The sequence below is a fragment of the Lutra lutra genome, chromosome 5, assembly GCF_902655055.1.
Source record: "Lutra lutra chromosome 5, mLutLut1.2, whole genome shotgun sequence".
In the NCBI taxonomy this organism is placed as follows: domain Eukaryota; kingdom Metazoa; phylum Chordata; class Mammalia; order Carnivora; family Mustelidae; genus Lutra; species Lutra lutra.
The window spans coordinates 54,643,677-54,655,998 of record NC_062282.1 but is presented as its reverse complement, the minus strand read 5'-3'; positions in this window follow the sequence as shown (position 1 = coordinate 54,655,998).

Genomic DNA, 12,322 nt, shown 5'->3' with positions numbered 1-12,322 from the left:
CAAATGGTAATCTTTGCTTCCCTATAGACATAAATACTGTTAAGCTATGACTACATTTTGTTGGCACTATAAGAAACTAAGCAAAGTAAAAAAATTTCCCTTAGACAAGCTACCAGTATTCCAGGAAACTCACCTGACATGCTGAAACAAGCTAAGAGTGTTCATTTATCCAACAAATATTTATTGAACTGCTAACTGATAAGCGCTGTACAAGGTGCCACATATGGATTCAACAGTGAATCTGCTATGCATATCTGAGATTTTTTTTTAAGGTCCTGGATAAATTTAAGAATCTGATATATAGACCCTCTCCCAGAGGGATGGGTAGTGGGGAAAGCATATTCAAACCATGTACATGCACATGTTCTGCATACAATTTCAGGAAAGCTGTAGATCCTCCAAAGCCAATTCACATACCGAGGGTTTATATATGTAGCAGTCCTACAGATTCCATTGCCCTCTGCCCAAGCAATAATCTAACATGCAGCTGTATTTTTTTTTTTAATTTAAATTAAATTCAGGTAGGTTAGAGGCACGTGAGTGGCACAGTCCGTTCAGCGTCTGACTTGGTTTTGGCTCAGGTCATGGCCTCACGATCCTCTAATCAAGCCCCATGCTGGGCTCTGTGCTTAGTGCACAGTCTGCTTACAACTCTCTCATTCTCTCCCTCTGCCACCTCTCCATTCTCTCTCTCTATAAACTATATAAATCTTTTTTTTAATCAATTAATTAATTAAAGTCAGGTTATGTTCTAGACAGAAGCCTCTTGATTAGAACTGATTGCAAAACGAAGCTCCCAAAGCCAGGGCAAGATGGCAGGTAATCTCAGCCCCTTCCCAACCTTAGCGAGCTTCCTGAAATAACTCATAGAAATTACATAAATCATTTTAATACAGTTTTTAGAAACCTTCCCTAACTTGATTAATCAACTTAGAACACTTTCCATTTCAGAGGTTTTACTCATTTAAGGCACTTCTGCATTTTCAACATATGGATAACAATCTAGATATGATGTAGAATCTTCAGGAAAAAATCAAGCCAATTCTACACAGAAAGAGAATGCCAAATTGACATCTAAAATACCTGTTTGTACAAAGGACACTTTGGGGTTTTTTTCAATTAATTATCCTGCTCTCACTGCTTTATATGTTACAGATTACTAGAATTCATAATTGAATAATATGTAGATGTCACCAGGAGGTGCTAAACCTCCTATTCGCCTACTTGGAATTGCCTGTCTCAATAAGAATGACACTAACTTTAGCATTTTCTCTCTGATTAAAGACACTATAGATTTGCAGTCACCTCCATGTAATATAAATCAATAAAGAATAATTTTCCAGGCAGTAAATCAATTGTCAGTTCACAGACCCAAATACCCCTGTGCAGGATTTATTGAAAAAATGAATGGCAGTCTTGTTAGGAGATGTACAGCATGCTTTATAGGGACATAATAGTGTAAACCCCAGACTATTACATTCACTAGAGTGAGGAATCCAACAGAAATAACCCTTTCTTTTCCATGGGACATAAACTCAACTGGGTTTTTCAATGACAAAATGAAAAAAACTTAAAAAACAACATAACAGTAACATATCTCTGTAGTAGGGAGGGTATACCAGTCTTGGGAACACTTTCTGCACTTTGGGTGTGGTGGACCTAAATAGTTAATTTTCTAAATCTTGCCATCCAATAGCATCCATTAGTCAGGAGCAATTTTTGAATTCTTGTGATATGGCTAGTCTAAATTGACATGTGATATAAGTATAAATAAACACTGGATTCTGAGGTACCTGGGTGGCTCAGCCCATTAAGCATCCAACTTGATTATGGCTCAGGTCATGATCTCAGGGTCATGGAATGATGCCCAACTGCACTGAGAATGGAGACTGCTTAAGATTCTTTCCCTCTCCTCTACCCCTCCCACTCCTCCCGTGCATGCACTCTCTCTCTCTAAAAAAAAAAAAAAAACAAAGTATTTAACAAAAACACTGGATTTCAAAGACTTAGTACAAAATAAAATTAATTTCAATTCTTTATCTGTTTTATGTGGCTACTAGAAAATTTAAAAGCACTTATGTGGTTCACATAACTATTTCTATCATACAGCACTATTCTGCACAGTAAAGTGGCTCAGGTGACAGACTGAAAATTTTTATCATGGTCAGCCAACAATGCACCAGCAAATCCTCAGAGAACTAGATAATTAAGTAAGGGAATGACAAAATAAGACTCCACTTTTTAAAAGACAACAGTAGGTAGTTCCTCTAAAGAAGTGGGAGAAGACAATAATTGGATGTTCATGAGTGGGAAGATTGGTCCCCACAGGCCATACAGTAATATTTAAACTGCTGTCAAACAAAACTAAAGAACCTGAAAGAAGAGAAATAGCAGACCTGCTAATGGTGACATAACCAGATTTTAACAAATGAGGGGTATAAGAAAGAATAAGCCAAGAAAATTTTGATTAATGCCCTACGAAGATACTTTAAGTTTACATCAAAAGTTATCTTTGGTTTGGGGCGCCTGTGTGGCTTAGCTGATTAAGTGTCTGACTCATTTAAGTTGTGATCTCAGTGTCCTGGTATTGAGCCCTATGTTAGGCTCTGCACACAGCATGAAGTCTGCTGTGGATTCTCTCTCCCTCTCCCTCTGCCCTCCTGCTTGTGCTCCCTCTCTTTCTCAAATGAATAAATATATCTTTTTAAAAAAATTTCTTGGGGTGCCTGGGTGGCTCAGTGGGTTAAGCCTCTGCCTTCGGCCCAGGTCATGATCTCAGGGTCCTGGGATCGAGCCCCGCATCAGGCTCTCTGCTCAGCAGGGAGCCTGCTTCCCCCTTCTCTCTCTGCCTGCTGCTCTGCCTACTTGTGATCTCTTTCCCTCTGTCAAATAAATAAATAAAATCTTTAAAAAAAAAATTTCTTCAGTTCAATAGCTACAAGCAGTCTCATTCATTACTAGATGCTCAGAATCTTACACAAGGCCTGACTCTGGAAAACACTCAATAAATACTTGCTAAATTAAAGAATGAATTAAATGATTAAATATGAAAAAAAAATATCTAATGCACCTAAATTATGATGCAAATGCAAAAAAGAAAAAGAAGTATATTAATTTTTCTACTGCACTAAACTAGAAATACCCATGAAGCAGAGTGGAGACACTGGAACTCTAAATAATGAAGAAGGAAATGCAGAAACAAAGTAGAAGACATTTTTACACATGAAAGTAAAGAAAAATTAAAATGGATAATAGCATTAGTGAATTCTAAATCAGGGGAAAGTAACGAGAATTTTAAGATATTATAAGATATAGGGTGACAGAGTCTAGAAAAATTGCTACCATTCTGTGGCTGAATAAGGCAACTCATAGCTTTTTGAATCTCAAATTTTGAATTTGTATAATGAAGCTTTGGAATTAACCTAAAATTCCAATAGTCTATAATATCAGTGATATGAGGAAAATCAAAGGATACAACCAACTATTCCCAAATCCTCAGGAAATCCTTTGAGAGATTTAACATCAAGGAGAAAATATATATACAAACTTAAGTGTTTCTCAATCAGGGGTGATTATTACTCAGGGTTAGCATTATCTGGAGAGGTTCCAGGTTGTCACTCTTAGGGAGTGCTACTGGCATCTAGTGGGTAAAACCAGAAATGCTGCTAAACATCCTACAATGCACAAGACAGTACCCCAAAACAAAGAATTACCTGGGGTAAAATGTTGATGATGCAATGTTAAGAAATCGTAATCTAGAGTAATATATAAATAATTTTCACAGAAACCAGTAAGGTAGAATAAGAAAATGTAAGAAATTTTGAAGTCCTGTACCAATAGTACAATCTTAGGCTTAAAAAAAAAAAAAGAAAGAAAGAAATAACACCTAAATTCATCATTCATCCCTGGTCCTCCTCTCTCAATATCACTTCTGAAGTTTTGCTAGAATTCTTCTTAAGAAATCACCATCCCTAAGAAAATGAGAAAAATAATTCAAATTTATATTGGAGATATATGCACATTTTATGCAGAGGAAGTAAAAATTATGCTTTATCCTATTATGAATAAAAAGATTTGTCATAAATTTAGACTGCGTTCATTTCTTTATGCTTAATAAAGCCTACACACAAGCACCTGAAGAGAAAGTAGATAGCAATTGTACCCATTAAAATATTTACCCTTCCAAGTAACCTAAAGTGGTAAGAAATATAGGCTTAATTATCTTCTCGGATTTTCAGTTAGCACATGAATTTGCAGTCCTACTATACTTGAAAAATAGAGAACACATTCAATACCAAATTTAAATCTACTGCTCTTAAAATACCTTCCTTCGGGCTGCAAACTATAATCAAGTATTCTATATCACCATGAGTTTCAGTACATTAATATGATATAAAATATGCTTTAAAGATATATCCATGATTTATAATAATTGCAACTCTCAGAAACTAATAGCCAGAAGCATTTGACTTTTACCTTCAAATATCCTCTCTCATATCCAGTTAAAATACTGTCTGAATCAGCATAAAAGCTTCCATACTAAGATATTAAAAGTAATCATCATTTTTTTAGAGAATTCTATTGTTAATACTTGATATGTTACTTTTCCCAGGTAACATATTTTTATTTTGATAGGAATCTATTAATTATATGCTTCAGTAGAATTCTAGTGGAGTTATTTTCAGGGACCCAAAGCTATAAAGCATACACTATATGGGTGAGTGGAGGGGAAGGGAAGGGAAAGGCAGATGTTTTTAGAGTATCTCACCATTTAGTTTCTTGAGGCTGTTATAACCAAATACCACAAAACTGTGTGGCTTAAAACAACAGAAATCTAGTCTTTCACATTTATGAAGGCTAGAAGTCTGAAATCAAGGAATCGGCGAGGCTGGTTCTTTCCAAAGGCCCTGAGGAACAATTTGTCCTTTACCTCTATCCTAGCTTCTGGTGGCTGTCACAATCCTTGGCACCATTTGGCATTACCTGTCTTGTAGCTACACTTAACTCCAGTATCTACCTCCAGCTTTACATGGTCTTCTCTGTATCTCTACCTCCTTTGTGCCTGTCCTCTGTCTCTGTGTCCGCTGCTCTTTTAAGCGCACCAGTCATTGAATTTAGGGCCCACCCTAATTTTAGGATAATTTCATCCTTAGATGCATAATTCATTGTATCTATATTTCTAGATTCTTAACTAATTATAGCTGCAAAGTCCCTATTTCCAAATAAGGTCACATTCTGAGGTTCTTTTTTTTTTTTTTTTTTTTAAAGATTTTATTTATTTGTCAGAGAGAGAGGAGAGCGAGCGAGCACAGGCAGACAGAATGGCAGGCAGAGGCAGAGGGAGAAGCAGGCTCCCCGCCAAGCAAGGAGCCCGATGTGGGACTCGATCCTAGGACGCTGGGATCATGACCTGAGCCGAAGGCAGCCGCTTAACCAACTGAGCCACCCAGGCGTCCCACATTCTGAGGTTCTGAGTTGATGTGAATTTTGGGGAGATACTGACCCACTATACTCACCATACTTTATTTGTGGTCAACTATTTTATTTAAATAAGCTTGTGTCTCCCTCTCTCTTTCCCTTGTGACACAAAACCTGTAATTATATATAACTAACCCTCCCCAAGGAACCACTGTCTCATCTTTACAATGGCACTGGCATCAACAGATGTCAATGAAAGAGTCCAAATTGACCTGGAATAAATACAGTGGTCATTGTACCAGCTTGGGTTTTTCAAAAACTACCTGACCATCAGGTAAATGATGTAACTTCTTATTGTCTGTGTTACCAGGAAGATTAAATGAATTAACCATGATACAGTATACTTGGGAGTTTGATCCTAAACTCTTCCACTGAATGGCAGCTATCAAACAGATGAATTACCCAACTTCCCTTAATCTCGGGTCCTTTATTTTTAAAACAAGAATAATGCTGTATTGATTTTAATGATAAAATAAAAATCCTGCATATGAATATGCCTACTACAATAGATACAGCGGTTAGCCAAATGACAAGTTTTGTTTGGCTAGCACAATGGACTTCATTTTTACTTCAATTTAAATAACTTTAAGCACAGAAGGCATTTTTAGTTTGCCACTAGCACCACCATTCCACTGCCTTAGCTGAGTTTATCTATCCTGGGAAGCCTATGGGTTTGTTACTGTAATGTAGATATATATTAAATACTCAATAAATGAAAATGGCATCAGAGGCTACCTGCCTCGATACTGACCATCCAATCTAGCAAAAAGCAATTCACTACCTAGAGGAAGAGCTAATTCCATGGTTGTTGGTTTTTTTCTTAAATAATTCCATTTCCTAGTAAATTCTTCCTTTCATTTCTGTAAGTTTTAGTCAATGACCTTAGTTTTTACTCCTAAAACAACATTAAATAAATCTAATCCTGCAGGGACACCTGGGTGGCTCAGTCAACTAAGCCATTGGTTCTTGGTTTTGTCTCAGATCATGATCTCAGGGTCACGAGAGTCCCATGTCCAGCTCCGTGCTCAGCTCAGAGTCTGCTTGAGATTTTTCCCCCTTCCTCTCCCTCTCCCTCTGCTCCTTCTCCTGATGGACTCTCCCTCTCCCTCAAATAAATAAAATCTTGTAAAAAAAATCTAATCCTGTATCAACTGTCTTTCATTTATATGAACACATCACTGTGACTCCCAATACATGAAATAATTTCTATGACAGCATTCAAAGGCATAATTATAAATTACCATTAAGATACATCATTAAACCATTCATCTTACTGCTGTCAAAAAACAGCCCAAGGAAATTTTTATGCCATGAGATGATTATATTCTTAGCTTATAAACAATCAGCCCTCCTTTGGCTTTTTGACTTTGTGAGATATGATGTGAAAACCCCCAAAAATCCCTCCCAATGTTTACTAGAAAAAGGAGAATACTATACTCCTCTGCAAATTTAACAAGGGTTCTTTGTCCACTTTTCTTAGGCCCAAGGATCACAGAATCAGATGAATGAGCAATTTTGCTTATGAAAATATGAATATAAATATAAATATAAAATAATGAAAATAATTTTTTTTTCCTTTTACTTGACAGACAGAGATCACAAGCAGGCAGAAAGGCAGGCAGAGAGAGAGAGAGAGAAGAGGAACAGGAGGAAGCAGGCTCCCCACTGAGCAGAGAGCCCGATTTGGGGCTCGATCCCAGGACCCTAAGATCATGACCTGAGCCGAAGGCAGAGGCTTTAACCCACTGAGCCACCCAGGAGCCCCACGAAAATAATTTTTAAACCAATCCTAATTACTTTCAGATTTACTAACAGAAATTGTTGCTTTCTCCCCACCAGCTCACCTCCAGGCCACCTTTCCAGCTCTAGAAGCCCTACAAAAAACTGAAGTCTGGAGGTACACTGAAAATGCTAAGTTGAAACTACTAACCAATGCTCATATGTCAGGAGTCTAGAGAATTTGACAGGAGCTCTGAATCAGCCCTGGTATTCCTAGTATTTAGAATGCATGAGAAAAAAATGCACGAGAAAGAACAGCAGCTTCTCATGCAAAGGCTGTAATTGCCAAGTGACCAGATGTCAATATAGTCAGCTCCCAAGAATGGCTATAGGAATTCTATGGGGTCTGGAATGTGGAGATACTTACTTATTTTGCTGACAGCAAAATAAACTACTGTCACCAAGTGCTTGAAATCAGGCCCTGTAGAAGTTAATTCTCTTTAAAGATATGGCAATCCACAGTGCTATAGTTAATGTACATTAACTACTGTGATAGGAAAGACAAGGATGGGGCCATTGCTAGTAATTAAAAAGTATGCCATATTTATATTTCTTTGCTATTTCTCCATTCAAACCAATGATAAACTTACCCAAATAATCCTTTGATTAATGAAACAACTGTATTTAAAATCTTCTAAAGCAAAAGTCTATAGTTAGTTGGACTCTATTAATATATCAATTACAAATTTAAAAAGTTCTGTAAGCCAAAGGGTTTTTTAAACTATTTTTTAAATATTTAATTAAATATTTAAATAATTTTTAACTATTTTTTTAAAAACCTACGGAAAAACTCCAATGTGCATTATACACAAATATAGTAATGCAGGGCCAGGGTTGTGGGGGAGGATAAAAATAATTAATAATCTTAGCCATCAGGGATAAGAGGTGGTGAAATTTGGATTTCACAAGGCACCTTTCAGACAACCAAAGATTTATAATACGGAAGGTAAGATGATTATCAACTTCATATGGCATGATTACCACAGTTCTGCTCAAGGCAGCATTTTCCAAAGTCATCCTATCCAACTGGACATTCTGGCATCAGGTCAGCCTTAAGAATTTTTCCTATATTGGCAAATTGAAAATATTCTCAAAACTTCCTGACCCTTGTTGCCATGTAATTTCTCATATATTTATAATGGCTAGTCAAGTTAGTCCACATGATAACCACATTTTATTATATGTAATAACTAAATCCATATAACTCAGCCTTAAAATTCCTCATGTTTAAGAAATCCAGTTCAATAAAAGTGAGCTTTCTGCTACTTGCTGGTTGATACTTGATACATTTATATTTAGTTTTTAGAATTAAGAGAGCCTTATTAAGCAAATATAGCAAAGTAGGCAAATATAAGCAAATATATTTTAAGAGACTTTAAGACATTAAAGTAATAAATGTATAGTCATAGTATTATTTCTTAAGGACACAAAAAGAAAATTATAATTAAAATATATTTAACCAAAATTATTCCTCACTTCCATTATGCTGGTGAGCTGTGAGAGTCCCTAAGTCTGAAATAAAGGAATAAAACAAATGGCTAAAAACACTTGGTAATTATAGTTAAGAAGTTATAGGCTTTTAGAAAATTATATACATTCTAGTTTAAAACTTTGAATCCATAATCCAAAGATAAGATGAATCAACCATAAAATCATATTAAAGAGTATTTAATAAAAGTCAACACTGGATAAGAGATAGAATAATCAAGAGATTAGACCCCAGTAGCAAGAGGCTAGGAGTAGCAGGAGGCCAGGAGTAGAAAAGGTGGACCAAAGGTACAAGTTGGGGCACCTACTATCATGGCCATAGCCTCTGAATATGAAGAAAAATCATACTCAAAGAAGGTAAAATCTTATGTCTACACAAAAACCTGCACATGTATATTTGTAACAGTCTTACTCAAAACTTGGAAGCAATCATAATGTCCCTCAGTAGAGATAAGTTGGATAAACAGGATAAATAAACTATGGTATTTATAAATATTTATAAATAAATAATGGAATATTATTCAGTGCTAAAAAGAAATGAGCTGAGATGCCTGAATGGTTCAGTTGGTTAAGCATCTGCCTTTAGCTCAGGTCATGATCCCAACGTGCTGGGATCGAGTCCAACATCAGGTTCCTTGCTCTACAGAGAGCCTGCTTTTCCCTTTGACTGCTGCTCCCCCTGCTTGTGCTCTCTCTCTCAAATAAATAAATAATATCTTGAAAGAAAGAAAGAGGAAGGAAGAAAGAAAGAAAAAGAAAAAAAAGAAAGAAATGAGCTATCAACCAATAGAAGACCTTAAATGCATCTTACCAAGTGAAAGAAGCCAATCTGAAAAGCCTACATACTGCAAGATTCCAACAACATGACATTTTGAAAAAGGCAAAACTATGGCGACAGTAAAAAAATCAGTGGTACGCCGGGGTGGGGGAAGAGAGGGGTAAATTGGCAGGACAAAGGCTTTTAGAGAGTGAAACTAATCTGTATCATACTGCAAATTGCGGATACATGCCATTACACATTTGTCTAAACCCCCAGAATTTGCTACATCAAGAGTGAGCCCTAATGTAGACTAAGGATTCTGGGTGATAATGATGTTTCAGTATAGGTTCATCACTTGTTGGACATGTATACCTCTGGTGGGGAATGTTCTACACAGGGGGAAGAAGTCTACATGCTTAGTGCAGGAAGTATATGAGAAATCTTGTACCTTCCTCTCAGTTTTACTGTGAACCTAAAACTGTTCTAAAGAGTAAAATCTATTTAATTTTTTTAAAAAGGAAATAAAGACGTTTTCAGACATACGAGAGTTGAAAGAATCTATCACCAACAAAACTGTACTGTAAGAAATGTTACAGAAAATCTTTCCAGCAGATATACTGGTAAATGATACCAGATGGAAGGAGAACCTACTACATAAATGAATGAGAAATACCAGAAATGACAGCTACATGGATAAACAGGCCATCTCCTATTATTTATCTATATAGAGAATAAATGACTGCCTGACAAAATAATATTTACCAATGTAGCATGGGATTTATAACACACTAAAAAAGTAAAAGATATGACCAAAAATATCACAAAGGCTGGGAGTCAAAAATGGAAATATACTATTATAAGATTCCTATATTATATGTGAAGAAGTATAATATCATTTGAAGGTAGACTGTGATTAAATATGGATATCATAAATCCTAAAGTAACCATTAAAAGAACAAAGCAAAGAATCATAGCTAATACATCAACCAAGGAGACAAGTGAGAATCATACATGCTATCTAACTAGAGAAAGAAAGAATAGGTGGGACAAGGGGAAGATAGTACATTTGGGGGCACCTGGGTGGCTCAGTCAGTTAAGCATCTGCATTCAGCTCAGGTCATGATCCTAGGGTCCTGGGATTGAGCCCCAGTTTGGGCAACTTGCTCAGCAGGGAGTCTGTTTCTCCTACTCCTGCTGCTGCTCCCCCTGCTTGCGCCTTCTCTCTGTCAAATAAATAAATAAAATCTTAAAAAAAAAAAAAAAAGATTGTACATTTAAACTTTATCAACAATAACATAAGGATATAAATATCTTAAATACTCCAATTAAAAGTCAAATTTCGTCAGATTGGAGACCAAAGCAAAACTCAATTATGTCCTTCTTATAGGAAAAACACTTCAAATATAAAGATACTAATAAGTTAGGGGCACCTGGGTGGCTCAGTTGATTAAGCAACCAACTCTTGATTTTGACTGAGATCTGGATCTCATGGTCATATGATCAAGCCCCGCCCCACATCAGGCTCTATGCTTAGAGCAGAGTCTGCTTGAGATTCTCTCTCTCCTTCTGCCTCTCCCCCTGTGAGCACTCTTCCTCTCTCTCCCTCTCTCTCTCTCTCAAATAAATAAATATTTTTAAAAAGACATTAATAAAGGGGCGCCTGGGTGGCTCAGTGGGTTAAGCCGCTGCCTTCGGCTCAGGTCATGATCTCAGGGTCCTGGGATCAAGTCCCGCATCGGGCTCTCTGCTCAGCAGGGAGCCTGCTTCCCTCTCTCTCTCTCTCTCTCTGTGCCTGCCTCTCCGTCTACTTGTGATCTCTCTCTGTCAAATAAATAAATAAAATCTTAAAAAAAAATAAAATAGGGGCGCCTGGGTGGCTCAGCAGGTTAAGCCTCTGCCTTCGGCTCAGGTCGTGATCTCAGGGTCCTGGGATCGAGCCCCGCATCGGGCTCTCTGCTCAGTGGGGAGCCTGCTTCTTCCTCTCTCTCTGCCTGCCTCTCTGCCTACTTGTGATCTCTCTCTGTCAAATGAATAAATAAAATCTTAAAAAAAAAAATAAATAAAAATAAAATAAAATAAAAAGACATTAATAAGTTAAAAGCACCAGATATAAAACCAATATACAAAATCCACTGCACTTCTATATACTAATAATGAAGTGGCAAAAGGAGAAATTAAGAAAACAATCCCATTTACAATTATAACAAAAATAATAAAATATCTAGGAATAAACTTAACCAAAGAGGTGAAAGACCTATATTCTGGGAACTATAAAATGCTGATGAAAGAAACTGAAAACAACACAAACAAATGGAATGATATTCCATGCTCATAGACTGAAAGAACAAATATTATTAAAATGTCCCTCTTATATTGTTGGTGGGAATGCAAGTTGGTGCAGCCACCTTGGAAAACAGTGTGGAGATTCCTTAAGAAATTAAAAATAGAGCTACCCTATGACCCTGCAATTGCACTACTGGGTATTTACCCCAAAGATACAGATGTAGTGAAAAGAAGGGCCATCTGTATTCCAATGTTCATAGCAGCAATGGCAACTATTGCCAAACTGCAGAAAGAGCCAAGATGCCCTTTAACAGACAAATAGATAAAGAAGATATGGTCCACATATACAATGGAATATTACACAGCCATCAGAAAGGATGAATACCCAACTTTTGTACCAACATGAACGGGACTGGAGGAAATCATGCTGAGTAAAATAAGTCAAGCAGAGAAAGTCAATTATCATATGGTTTCACTTACTTGTGGAGCATAAGGAATAACATGGAAGACATTAAGAGAAGGAAAGAAAAAGTG